The sequence below is a fragment of the Anomaloglossus baeobatrachus genome, chromosome 2, assembly GCF_048569485.1.
Source record: "Anomaloglossus baeobatrachus isolate aAnoBae1 chromosome 2, aAnoBae1.hap1, whole genome shotgun sequence".
NCBI lineage: Eukaryota > Metazoa > Chordata > Amphibia > Anura > Aromobatidae > Anomaloglossus > Anomaloglossus baeobatrachus.
In genome coordinates this window covers 427,493,454-427,507,167 of record NC_134354.1, presented here as the reverse complement: position 1 = coordinate 427,507,167, position 13,714 = coordinate 427,493,454, and positions in this window count along the sequence as shown.

Sequence of the window (13,714 nt, the reverse complement as noted above, 5' to 3'; positions counted from 1 at the left end):
CTGTAAGTACACAGGAACGCTGCTTAAATGTCACTGTAAGCTGCATTGGAAGCACATGTGAACCATGTCAGGAGCAAAACAAAAAAGGTCAGCAGTGATATTAATGTACATACATCACAGACCCCATAGTACATGTACAGAGAGAAACCTAAAGAATCAAGGGGAAACACTGATGAATATAAGAATTCATAATAGACAAGCTGCTGACCTGTGGGTTAAAGAGAAAGGAAGTGCCAAAAGGAGTGCAGGTAAGTCCGTAGATGACAGGGAGGGTAACCCCCTATGCAAGACTCCGACGTACGTTTCACATTATGTGATGTCTTCACTTCATCAGGGAGTGAAAGAAAAGCACAGCAGGGCAGTTTTAAATAGCCCGCGTGCAGCTGTGTCACCTCGCTGATCAATCCCGGCGCGTGCGCACATAGCGCCACTCAGACCCAGCAACTCCCACTAGCCGTCACAGCCCAGCGCATGCGCGGGAGCGGGGACGTGTTTCCATAGCTCACGGGCATGAGCATTGGCCGACCAGACACGGCTGGGAAGAACAGAGCCGGCGGCGTGACGCGAGCACGCGCACATCAGTAAGAACACAGAACCAGGAAGTACAGGTCAGATACTGCAGCGATAGAGTAATAACATACATGTAATACATAAATAAGAGTGTGTATAACAAAGTTCCAAAGTTCTTGTATGGCTTCAGAATAAAGACAGGTAGAAGATGTTCACATTTGAGACCAGGAGATGAGGGTAACAGCTGAAATCAAGGCTGTGCAAAATACAAATAGGGGAATAGAAGGATAATAAATTAAAAATCATGAACAGTGCAATGAGATAAACAAAAATTAAAACCTCTATGTGGGGGAAACACTAGGTGATATCAAAGAAAAGAGGCAAAACTCAAAGCCTCATTGAGACCAGATGGGGCAACTGTGACAAGAGTCACCATGCATCTGGTCTCACGTTGGGCCAGCCTCCTCTTAACATTGTCACCCCGAATACCTCCATGGATGACCTCAATACCTCGAACTGATAATGATTTGGGCTCGCATCCATGGTATATTTTAAAATGGTGCGGCAGTGTTTTCAGGGTGGCAACATCATCCACCGCTTGGGCCACAGCAATGTCACGTACGTGCTCTCTAACGCAGATGCGGAGTTCACGAGATGTCAAACCAATATAAATTAGTGAACACCCGCAAACCGCGTAGTACACGACATTTGATGTACCAACACCCACAAACCGCGTAGTACACGACATTTGATGTACCAACACCCGCAAACCGCGTATGTACCAACACCCGCAGCTTTCCTACTCTTGTTTCTCTGTTTTTGATATGCTATTATAGTAACTCTGAAGCCAGGTGTTGATTTTCACGTAATCCACCTTGCTTCTTTTTTCTGTTTTGTGCTGCATGGTTTTATCTGCAAGGACACTTCATTATTGAACTGCTTATTTTCGGGGTAGGGCTTATATTTAAGCCTTGCTCCAAAAATGCTTAAAATCCCTGCTTGAGCTTATTTTTGGCGAGGTCTTATTTTTGTAAAAACACAGTAGCAATAGCGTTTGCAACCCAATTTCTAAATACTATAATTTGCTCATGTAAATGGCAAAACTAGCCAAAATTGGCCATAAAGGGTATGATGATAGATGGAGCATATATACTGTATATTCCTTGTCCTAGCCAGTGCCTTTTGCACCTGTGAGCATCAGGGAAGAAGTCAAACCCTGGCCTGGATTTTCTGATAGTCCCGGTTTTTGGGGCAACACCCAAGGTGCACAATTGCAGGATTAGCAGAGCAAAAATAGGCAGCCAGAACTTCTCAGTGTGTGTAGGTGGTTGTGCTAGAAAGCTGTAGAGGCCTTTGTGGGTAAACCATATCTGAATGGTCTGACATGTCCGGGACCTTTGTTAAGCTGTTTGCTAAGCTGGGCTTTTCCTTTACATTCCTGACTGAAGTAAGACTGTACATTTATGTTTATTATCAGTGTGAATAAAATACTGACTTTTTTGGACTGAAAATGTGTGTGTGGCTCTTTAATGTGTCTCTGCCATTGCCTACCAGAGCTTATTATCTACATTTGGTGGCTTGAATGCGGGCATACACAGTGAGGCCAGTGCTGTTTTTTTTGCGCTTGTGGCTGGGTTCCATCATATGTCCTGGGTAAAAGGATTGTCGCAAGCTCACTCTGACATATCTGCGGAGATGGAGTCAGCAGATATTAGCAGCAGCAGATATTTAATCAGCAGTAGCAAGAGACTACTCGGCAGCAGCAGGAGATCAATCGGCTGCTAATACAGCATGTGATGTTGGCTCAGTTAGCAGGAACTTCACCAGCGGTTCGCGATGCCAGGAAAGCGGTTTATACGGCAATCCCCAAAATGGGACACACTAATGACGGTGAGTCCTATTTGGATATATTAGAGAGAGGGGCCAACGGGAAGGATCTACCCTGGGACCAATGATCGGAAGTCATCACTCAGTTTCTGGCACCAGGCCCCCAAAAGGCTTAGGGTGACTTGCCAGGTGAGCAAATGTGACGCCCCTGACTCTATCAGGGTGTCACAGGGAACTGCATCCCTGTCTCTTATGGTGCAGAACTCACCCTCCATGGTTCTGGGTTCCTACACACTGGTATTGCTTCCATCAGCACTCAAATCCTAACCACACCTCACACCACACCCTGTCAGGCACACCAGTGGGTGGTCTAGCTTGAAAAGGGACACCCACCTAGGGGTCAGGCAGACTGGTGGGATGGAGGAAGTCAGTTCTAGAGTAGCCCTCAGAGAGTGAGGAGCTGAGGGAGTTGGAGCTCCCTATGTGACCTTGGTTGGGTCGCAGATGGTGGTCTGGGACCAGAGGAGTCGGAGACTCGGTCGCAGGGTATTGGAAAAGGGTGTACTGACTTAGTTTTTGAGAACGGTCGGCACCGAAAAGTTCAGTAAACGGACCGGTACTGATCACGGCGGGATACAGGACCCTAGATCGGGGAGTAGCTTCACGCAACCTGATAATTCACCTGTGGAGGACAGTCTCTTTATGAACTTTCCCCAAGAGCTCAGAGATCAAAGGCACCAACATAACAAGGGCTTTCCAGCTTATGTGGCCTACAGAAATCCCAAGTGTCAGCCATTGAGAGCAGGGCTCCACTATATCACTATAGGGTGCGGGACCCTGACAGCTTCAGGCAGAAGGGTCACTTAGGAAAATCTACAAATTGTGCATGGAGGCATGCTCTGGACCACTAAGCAATACCAGAGGGGACGGACACCCGAACGAGCTCCCCCGAGTGGCAGCGGCACCCAGAGACTTGGTTTACTTCTGTGTCAGAGTCTGCTTAATGATTGCACCATTGTCTACACTAACCTGAGTGAGGACACTGCACACCTTGCGTCCTGCCTGCACAATGCTATACACCACCTATCTCCAGAGTCCTGGGGTCTCCCCTACCCGTGGAGGGATCACCATCTGGTTGCCTCACTCCATCACCCCTGGGTACTCCCATCGGCAGCGGCGGTATTTCCCTTACCGCGAACCACGGTTTGCATTATGAACTCTCCCTTGTAAATAACCCCCCTTTACATTTGAAGTGGCCGCAAGCCACCAGGTCCGGAGACCCTCGAGCCACAGCAAACCCAGATCCGAGCAGTTCGACTGCTGCAGGGTCGGCACACAAGCAGCAGACTACGCAGTCATCAAAGGTGAGAACCTGGCCCAGCGGGTATATCAATGGGAATTTGACCCTTTCAAATTGGCCAGGCCCCAAGATTATGACTTGTTCCACCTGATAGATGTGGTTGCAGTCTGAGGTACTGTCTCCCATGGCCATGGTTGACCACATAGTGACTGATAAATTCTGGAGGGCCTTACCTCACTAACTCCAACTCTGGGTTAGACAGGTGCCCCATAATAATATACTCCAGATGGTGGACCTTATCAAGCAATATGGGGCTGCCAAAGAGCTCCAGGGAAGGACTCCAGAGAGGACCACAATAAAGTCCAATAAGTCCCCACCCCTGTGCGGTCGAGCAGAGCCCAGGAGGGCCACTTACGATTTTTCTGAAAGGGATCGGGCCCTCATAGTCTCCTGTTGATGCCAGGAGCCGGGCCATTTAAGAGCTGATTGCCCCCAATCCACTGAAACCATGGACACTAACTTTGGGTACCATCAGTCCCTGTATGCTAAATGAATCTGTGCAACGGACACTCCAGAGGAACCCAGTAATGGACATTTGTGTCGTGTTGAGGTGTTGAGCACCCCGGCGTTGCGCTACTTGACTCAAATCTGCACTATGAACTGATAGTTGGGAAAGACTTTCCACTATTTTTGGCCATATGGCTAATGTTTATGCCACTCAGGGAACATGAGTCAGTACCAGTAAACGCCACGAAATGTTCTACAGAAGGGGTGCAAGAGTCTTGTGGGCCTGAGGAGGAGGTGCTGGCTGTAGAGGTAACCTCTAATCTGATGGAGGAGGGGAAGGCAGCTCCCATGGAAGTAATGGCTGGTGAAATAGAGGTATTGCCGCTTGGTCACAAATCGTCAAACATAAATGTCTCAGCTGACAATTTTGATATAGCACAACTCCGAGACCCTACTTTGTCCCAGGCTAGGAAAAATGTGCTAATAATTGATGGGGAACCCCAACCACCTGCGGCTGATACCGTGTTTCCACGCTTTGAGGTAACCCATGACCTAGTGTATCTGTAGCGCCCCTGAAGCCCTCAGGGTGCTACAAGGTTCAGCATCCTCACAAGGATGCAGGGCCTACCCCCTTAGGGACCCAAAGATCCAGTGTCGGTAACACTAAAAACCCAGGTAATCTCAGTTTTTCCCCAACAATCCCCCATATAATGGTACTTAGCTATTTAGTGTCGACCAATGGATGGCCGCCTAGAGGTGGAGCCAAACCAGTCCACTAGTTGACAAGGTGGGAGGGGCGACTGAGGAGAGTGAGAAGACAAAAAACAGAGAGGAGACGGTGTGGTATGTGTGAAGGTGGACATGAAGTGACGGTCTGACGCGGGTTAACGGTGACCTGGTACCCAGGAGAAGTGGTTGCCGGTGGACTACTCCCGGAACTACGCACCGATGGGGTACAGGACCCTAGGACAGGAAAGAGCTCCAAGCCGACCTGTTAACACCTGCACAGCAAGGGGACCATCAAGGACCTTGCTGACCCAAAGAATCCGAAGACTTAGTAGCAGAGAGAGTGCCGGGGAAAGGACCAGAGACTCCATCCCCATAGGGTTCACGCTACTGTCAGGCGGACAGAAGTGGACAAACCACCAGACGGGGACCCCCAGTTGCTCTACGCCACAGGGACCCATTTACCAGAGACAGGTGCAGGGGAAGAAGGTACCAGAGAACCAAACCTGCACTGGAATGAAGTGGACCTGGAGGTGAAACCAGCCGGCCTCGGGCAACCAGTTATTACTAGCCAGCCGTGAGTAAAACCAGTTGCACTGAACTTTGGTGTGGACTCCCTTCTTCTTGCACCCGTCATAACACTTATCCACTGGGGCCCGGCCCTGCTTGCGGACGGCCTACCATCCAAGCTGCAAATAACACCAGCCCCAGTAGTGACATTCTGCAGCGGTGGCTCCATACCACTAGCCGCAACAGTGCAAGTGGTGTCACATATGAACACTAACCTCATCCCTTGCAAATACATCCCCATTACAAAAAGGGACCAGGGCACAGAACCGGGCAGCGGCCACCACCGTGATATCCCCCAGGAGAGACATTTCCCGGGATCGAGTACCCCATATCCCTGGGTGGGCGGATCCTATTCAGCCCCGTACTGACAGGGTGGGTTGCTGAGGTCCTCCCTGCATCGGACAGGAGGACTATTTGCTCACTTCATACAGCATTTAAAGGGATCTGGTTGCAGGGCACTGGAGACTGGAAGGTGACTTGGAATGTGTGCATTGTCACATTATGGTAACATACCCTGATGAACCCCAAACAAAGTGGGGGAAACGCGTCGGAATTCTTCTGGGAGTTCATTCTCCAGCAAGATAAGTTTACCCAACTGGGATTCAAATAATTACAGGTCCATTAACTAATTTGCTGGTCGAATGCACTGGGTAGCAGACCTAAGAGGCTACCTGTAGTACTCCCCTATTTTTTTCATATATTGTTAGAGGGGAGCGAGTGCGTAAATATTCCTATTGCTGGTCATAGAAAAAATCCCCAATCATACTTAACATTTACTAGTGTTCTGACTATGCACCTAGTATGATTGAACCACTTTGACTTCAGCACTATTTATACCCCTTTGGGCTTTGGGTCAATTTTTGACACACAGTTAGGTTTTAGGGTGTACTAGGGATAGCCGACGTCGAGCGGGGGCGCCCAAAACTGTATGGCGTATTAACCTCCGCGGCTAGGAAGGAGACAGACTAGGGATTCATGACCTGGCCCCTATTTATACATCATAGCGATATCCCTTTAACGAGTAAAATCATCTTGGGCTATACCTCACCCTCCTAGATTAATACTCCCTTTAAGTACATCTAGCTTGCATGACTGGGTGTGTGCTCACTGACCGATTATAGCTGCATATGAAAAATATGGCTTGATTTAATTATTTTAATATTTATAAATAAAAATTGATTTTAGAGAAATTAGTCTTTCGGTCTATTAGCAGTATTTTTCTCTAATTATTCATAAAATTGGTGATCATTGCTACAACCCTTTTTCCTAGCGTTACGAACAGGATTGAACTGGACCCAGCTGAACCGGGTGACGTGTGCCTTAAGGGGGCTTTACACACTACGACATCGCTAATGCGAACTCGTTGGGGTCACGGAATTGGTGACGCATTAGCGATGCCGTTGCGTGTGACACCGATGAGCGATTTTGCATCGTTGCAAAAACGTGCAAAATCGCTCATCGGTGACATGGGGGTCCATTCTCAAAAATCGTTACTGCAGCAGTAACGAGGTTGTTCCTCGTTCCTGCGGCAGCACACATCGCTCCGTGTGACACCGCAGGAACGAGGAAGCTCTCCTTACCTGCCTCCTGGCCGCTATGCGAAAGAAGGAGGTGGGCGGGATATTACGTCCTGCTCAGCTCCGCCCCTCCGCTGCTATTGGGCGGCCGCTCAGTGACGTCGCTGTGACGCCACACGGACCGCCCCCTTAGAAAGGAGGCGGTTCGCCGGTCAAAGCGACGTTGCCGGGCAGATAAGTATGTGTGACGGGTCTGGGCGATGTTGTGCGGCACGGGCAGAGATTTGCCCGTGTCGCGCAACAGATGGGGGCGGGTACCCACACTAGCGATATCGGGACCAATATCGCAGTGTGTAAAGCCCGCTTTAACCCCTTCACGACCATGGACGGATATATCCGTCATGGAGCGTGTCCCGTTAAGCCCCGCGCCCTTCCGCGGGCAGGCGGCGGTCGGCACACATATTAGCTGTTTTCAACAGCTGACATGTGTGCCTGCTAGCCGCGGGTGGAATCGCTTCCACCCGCGGCCATTAACCCCTTAAATCTTGCTGCCAAAGTCTGGCAGCAAGATCTAAATGCGCGCGGCCATGTTTTTTACTTACCGCCGCCCCCACCGGAAGTCACGTGCGTTATCACATGACTATCGGTGGTTGCCATCGTAGCACAGGGTCATGTGATGACGCCTGCAGCTATGATGTTTCACTTTCCTTTTCCCTCGGCCGAGAGCAGAGGGAAAAACAAAGTAACTGAATCTGCTGTTTACAGCTGTATAGCTGTGATCAGCAGATAGATAATAGCGATCGAATTGCTGATCGCTATAGCCCCCTAGGGGAACTAGTAAAATAAAAAAAAAAAGTAAAAAAAAAAGTTTTAAAAAATAAAATAAAAAAAAAAAACCTAAAAGTTCAAATCACCCCCTTTTCCCCCCATTGAAAATTAAAGGGTTAAAAAATAAATAAATATACACATATTTGGTATCGCCGAGTTCAGAAATGCCCGATCTATCAAAATATAAAATCAATTAATCTGATTGGTAAACGGCGTAGTGGCAAAAAAATTCCAAACACCAAAATTACGTTTTTTGGTCGCCACAAGTTTTACGCAAAATGCAATAACAGGCGATCAAAACGTAGCATCTGCGCAAAAATGGTACCATTATAAACGTCAGCTCGAGATGCAAAAAATAAGCCATCACTGAGCCATAGATCCCAAAAAATAAAAACGCTACGTGTTTCGGAAAATGGCGCAAAACATGCGCCACTTTTATTGGACAAACTTGTGAATTTTTTTTAACCCCTTAGATACAAGTAAACCTACAGATGTTTGGTGTCTACAAACTCGCACCGCCCTCAGGCATCATACCCACATATCAGTTTTACCATATACTGAACACCGTGAATAAAACATCCCAAAAACTATTGTGCCATCACACTTTTTTTGCAATTTTTCCGCATTTGGAATTTTTTTGCTGTTTTCCAGTACACCATATGGTAAAACTTATGGTTTCATTTAAAAGTACAACTTGTCCCGCAAAAAACAAGCCCTCATATGGCAAGATTGACGGAAAAATTAAAACGTTACGGCTCTCGGAAGAAGGGGAGCAAAAAACAAAAACGGAAAGTGCCCCGGGGCTGAAGGGGTTAAAGTTTGTACTTTATTTACTGTACTTTATTGTTTGCAAAACTGCCGCCATTTTGCTGTGAAAAGTAACTGCACCACAGCAGAGCAAAAGGTGCGAAAAGAAGCCCCGCCAACGACTCCTGTAAGCGCGGGCGGAAGAAGGCAGTAACCTGACCCGGAAGTTCCCGAAATGCTCCAGTCCCGCAAGAGTGGTAAAGAAAAAAAACCAAGGGGGACTGGAAAAATAAAGTCGCATGATAGCGGAAACGCAGCGGGGTCTGCCCTGGTGGACCAAGCGGCAGCACACAGAGTTGGAGCCGATGCCAGAGCGATAGTACCGATCATGCCGATCACCCTATCGTACGTCCCCGGAGCGGCATGGCTGCCCCAATATGATGGCAGACCTGATGCCTTACCCGGGTTTAAAAAGAAAATCTGCACCGTGTTGGACATGTGTGAAATGATCGGTAAGCAGCGAGCATCTGTTGTGCTGGGACAGCCAGGGCCGGATTATAGGCGGGGCAAGCGGGGCTCCAGCCCAGGGGCCCCCACCAAAAGAGCTTCTAAGGGGGCCCCCACCACCAGGGCCATACTTGTCAGCATTTTTTTTTTTCTTCACACCCTCTCCCCCTCCGTAAAGACAGTCTAATAAATCAGCTGTGTTTTCGGAGGGGGGGGGGGGCGGTGCACCGGCATTTATTTGTATCTGCGTCTTTAAGACGCAAAAACAAACTGCGGGCACAGGACGCTGAATGACCCCAGAAGTACCAGCGATTGCACTTCCGGGGTCAGAGGTGTGCCAATGAGCTCCCTGCTATGTGCTGCGGCCGTCATGGGCGTACCCAGCGAGGGGCACCTGCCCCCCCTTCCTAGAAGCAGGGGCACGGTGTAATGGGCCGCTGTATGTGCAGCCACGCTCCTCCGCAGTGTGTGCATGCAGGCCCGACACACTAGCTGCAGCAGGAGCAGGAGGAAGCGCTGTGCTGTGCCGGCTCTGCTGTGTGCTGTGTGCCCGGCATGCACACAATGCAGAGGAGCGCAGCGGAGCCGGAGCCGGTGCTCGCAGCTTCCTCCTTCTTCCTATTCAAATGTATTTGCGTCTTTCAGACGTAAATACATTTGAACAGCGCGCCAGGACTGGGCCCCGCCCCCTACGTGCAGCAACGTGATGAGATCAGCACCTTGCTGACGTCATCACAGTGCTGCGGGCGCCGGCACACAGGGGAGATCAGATGGTAAGCGCTCCATGAAGGAGCCGAAGAGACAGGTTTAATTAATGATGATGAGTGGGGAGGGGCTGAGGACACATAACGGGGAACATCTGTGAAGGAAGTGGAACACAGCTTTGTGACAGGCAGAGGGGGAGTATTGTATTCCGAGGAAGGGGGGGAGGCAGGAGTGTGTAGGGATGGGGCAGTGTGATTTGTGTGTGTAGGGGGTGATGAGGGTTGCATTGTAATGTGTGTGGGGGGAGGGGTAATGGGGGGGTGCATTGTGTGTGTGTGTGTGTGTGTAGAGGTGATGGGGTGGTGCATTGTGTGTGTGTGTGGGGGGGGTGATGGGGGGATGCATTGTGTGTGTAGGGGGTGATGGGGAGATGCATTATGTGTGTGTGTGTAGGGGGTGATGGGTGTGTGTTTTGTGTGGGGGGAGTAATGGGGGATGCATTGTATTTGTGTGTGTGTAGGGAGGAATGGTGGGTGCATTGTATTTGTGTATGTGTGTGTGTGTGTGTGTGTGTGGGGGGGGGGGGTGATGGGGGGTGCATTGTGTGTGTGTGTGTGTGTGTGTGTGTGTGTGTAGGGGGTGATGGGTGGGTGCATTGTATGTGTGTTTTTGTGTGGGGGGAGTAATGGGGGGTGCATTGTATTTGTGTGTGTGTGTGTAGGGAGGGATGGTGGGTGCATTGTATTTGTGTGTGTGTGTAGGGGGTGATGGGGGTTGCATTGTGTGTGTGTGTAGGGGTGATGGGGGATGCATTGTGTGTGTTTGTGTGTGTGTGTGTGTAGAGGTAAAGGGTGGTGCATTGTGTGTGTGTAGGGGGTGATGGAGGGTGCATTGTGTGTGTGTGTATGTGTGTGTAGGCGGTAAAGGGGGGTGCATTGTGTGTGTGTGTGTGTGTGTGTGTGTAGGGGGTGATGGGGGATGCATTTTGTGTGTGTGTGTGTGTGTAGGGGGTGATGGGGGGTGCATTGTGTGTGTGAGTGTAGGGGTAAAGGGGGGTGCATTGTGTGTGTGTAGGGGGTGATGGGGGGGTGCATTGTGTGTGTGTGTGTGTGTGTAGGCGGTAAAGGGGGGTGCATTGTGTGTGTGTAGGGGGTGATGGGTGGGTGCATTGTGTGTCAGAGCTGTGTGTGTGTGTGTCAGAGCTGTGTGTGTAAGAAGCAGTCTGTGCAGCCCCCCAGAACTATATGGGTCCCCCAGAGTGCTATGTCACCCATACCAGTAATGAGTACACCACCAGAGCTGTTTGCCACTCCAGTAACGTCTATGCCCCCTGCCCCTCCTGTAATGTATATATTGTAGCCCCCAGCCCCTCCTGTGATGTATATACAGCAGTGCTGTCAGTGTGCAGTCATTTCTGTTAGTGACAGCCACCGTGAAACACAGCCACATGTCCTAAATGAGCTGGACGGAAACAAGCGGGAGAGGTGAGTGAGGCTGCTGGCGATTTCCCCATATTAATACCTGTAAGGGCTCATGCGCACATAACTGCTGAATATTCTGCAGCGATCTGACAGCACATGTGCGCATCAAATCGCTGCAGAAACACTGCATAATGGATGCAGTTTTTCTTTACAAAAAATGCCAATTTCATGCGCTCTGGCTGCTTCCCCCACCATAAACAGAGAGGGAGCTGCATCTATAGCGCACGGAATAATTGACATGCTCATTTTATGAACTCACAGATTTGGGTCAACATTTTAGCACCCAAATCGCTGCGTTCATAAAAGCAACGTGCGCACGTATCATGCACAATCTACATAGCTTGTATAGGGGATGCAGGACGCATACATTTACACTGCAGTGCTATACGCAGCATAAATGCATGGAATTACGCAACGTGCGCACGAGTCCTAATGCGTCTGTGTCTGCATGTCTGTCAGTGTATATGACTGTGCATATATTTGTCTGTTTATATGTATTTTTCTGAATTTGTCTTCAAATATGTATATATACGTATGCCTGTATGTATGTGTGTGTGCATGTCTGTGTGTGGATGGGGTCCACTGAGACTCTTTCACCCGGAGGCCACAAAAACCTGGAGCTGGCCCTGGCTGCCTTAACATTGGGATCAATAAAAAATATGTGAGTAAGGTTCTGTACGCACGTTGCGTATTTGCATGCAGTTACGCTGCGATCTGCACCGCAGCGTAACTGCATGCGTCCTGCGTCCCCAGGACAGTCTATGGAGATTGTGCAGGAGCCGTGCGCACGTGGCGTATTAGAGCGCAGCGATTCGGCTGCTGCCTGAAGTGCTGCGTTCTAAGAAGTGATGTGTCATTTCTTTCATGTGCTTTGGATGCAGCCCCTGCTCTGTCTATGGGAGGGGCTGCACTCAGAGCGCATGAAATTGGCTTTTCATTACGGACTCTTTCTGTAGCGATTTGAAGCGCACGTGTGCTGTTCAAATTGCTGCAGAAATTTCTGCAGAGACAAACGCAACGTGCGCACATAGCCTAACTCTACTTTCTGTGTATAAGTGACTGCTGTGAGTTATCCTGGACTGTGTCTGTATTGTAGTACTATAAATCTGAATGTGGCAGAACAGGATAAGATAAATGTTCATTGAATTTATATCTAAATGCTACGGTTCGCGCTCTACTGTTATAGTTAAAAATGTTAACGTTATGGGGCCCCCACCAAATTTTCTGCCCAGGGGCCCCCACCAACCTTAATCCGGCCCTGGGGACCGCTAACGGGTGCAGCAAAGCATGGAAGTAGAAACCTGGTCCGATATAGATCGGGAATCTGTGCCCACCATCTTAGAAAAATTAAAGACTGCTTTTGAAACCCGCACAGAAACAGAGCTGCGGATGGACTTTTATAACTGCAGGCAGCGACCCCAGGATAACATTAGAGACTATGCGCTAAGATTGCAAGCTGCACTACGGGCTTTGAAACACATAGAGCCCATTGATGACCAGGCAGGAAACAAAATGATGGTTGAACAATTCCTGCAGGGGTTACACTCCGTAGCGGACCGCAAACAATTGCGTCTGTGGGTCCCAAAACGCCCGAACTTGGATTTGATGTTTTCAAAGACCGAGCTATAAAAGCCCTGCAGTCCCCTGAAACCACAAACTCTGTTTCCCAGTCCTGGCAAACCAGTACCTCGCCTGTGCGGATGGAGCCCTCTTCAACAGTGCCAGCAGTTAATGAGCAGGCTGCTCCCCCCTGGTGCTCCAACTGACTTGTGTTCCCAGGTACAGCAGCTGAGCAATGACGTTGCTATGATCCTGAAGGTAATGTGTGATGCCCTGGGAAAGCCAGGGGTCACAGGTCACAACACCACCACACCCTACACCCCAGTTAGGAACACCAAAGCTAACCCAAAAATCCTTGTTGCCTTCCTCCAGGGGCTGATGTTCACACCAGGGGGTGGGCCAGGCGGTTGGCTCCGCCCACCGAGGAGTTCACAGCCCTGGAGGCGGGAAGAACCAGGCAGTTGAGAAGAGTAGAGATAGAGAGCAGCTAAGGAAGTAGGAGGAGTAAACAGTGAAGTGGTAGAGGAGTGAAGCTGAAGTCAAGTGAAAAAGGAAACAGTAGTAAAGCCTGAAGTTGGTCCGGGTGTGTGCCCCGGACTGTGTCAGCAAGGTCAGCAGACGGCAGTGATAGTCTGCAGGGGGACTGCTCGGAGGTTGCTGGAAGGACCGCAGACGGGTAGTGGCCCGGCGGTCTGGAGCAGTATACGAAGAACAGTCAGCACCAGGGCAGGGGCCTTTCGGATCCCGGCAAGGCTAGGAGTCGCCATAATTTGCCAAATCCGTCAGTGAAGGGGACGTCTGTCTCCTAACAACCAAGTCCCGATTGAAGGCAACAGTCCAACCGTTGGAGAGAGACACCGCCACCGCCAGGGCACCAGTTTCTCAGGGCCAGCGCCTGCGGGCAAAGTAGGGCTCCTCCGGCCCATATC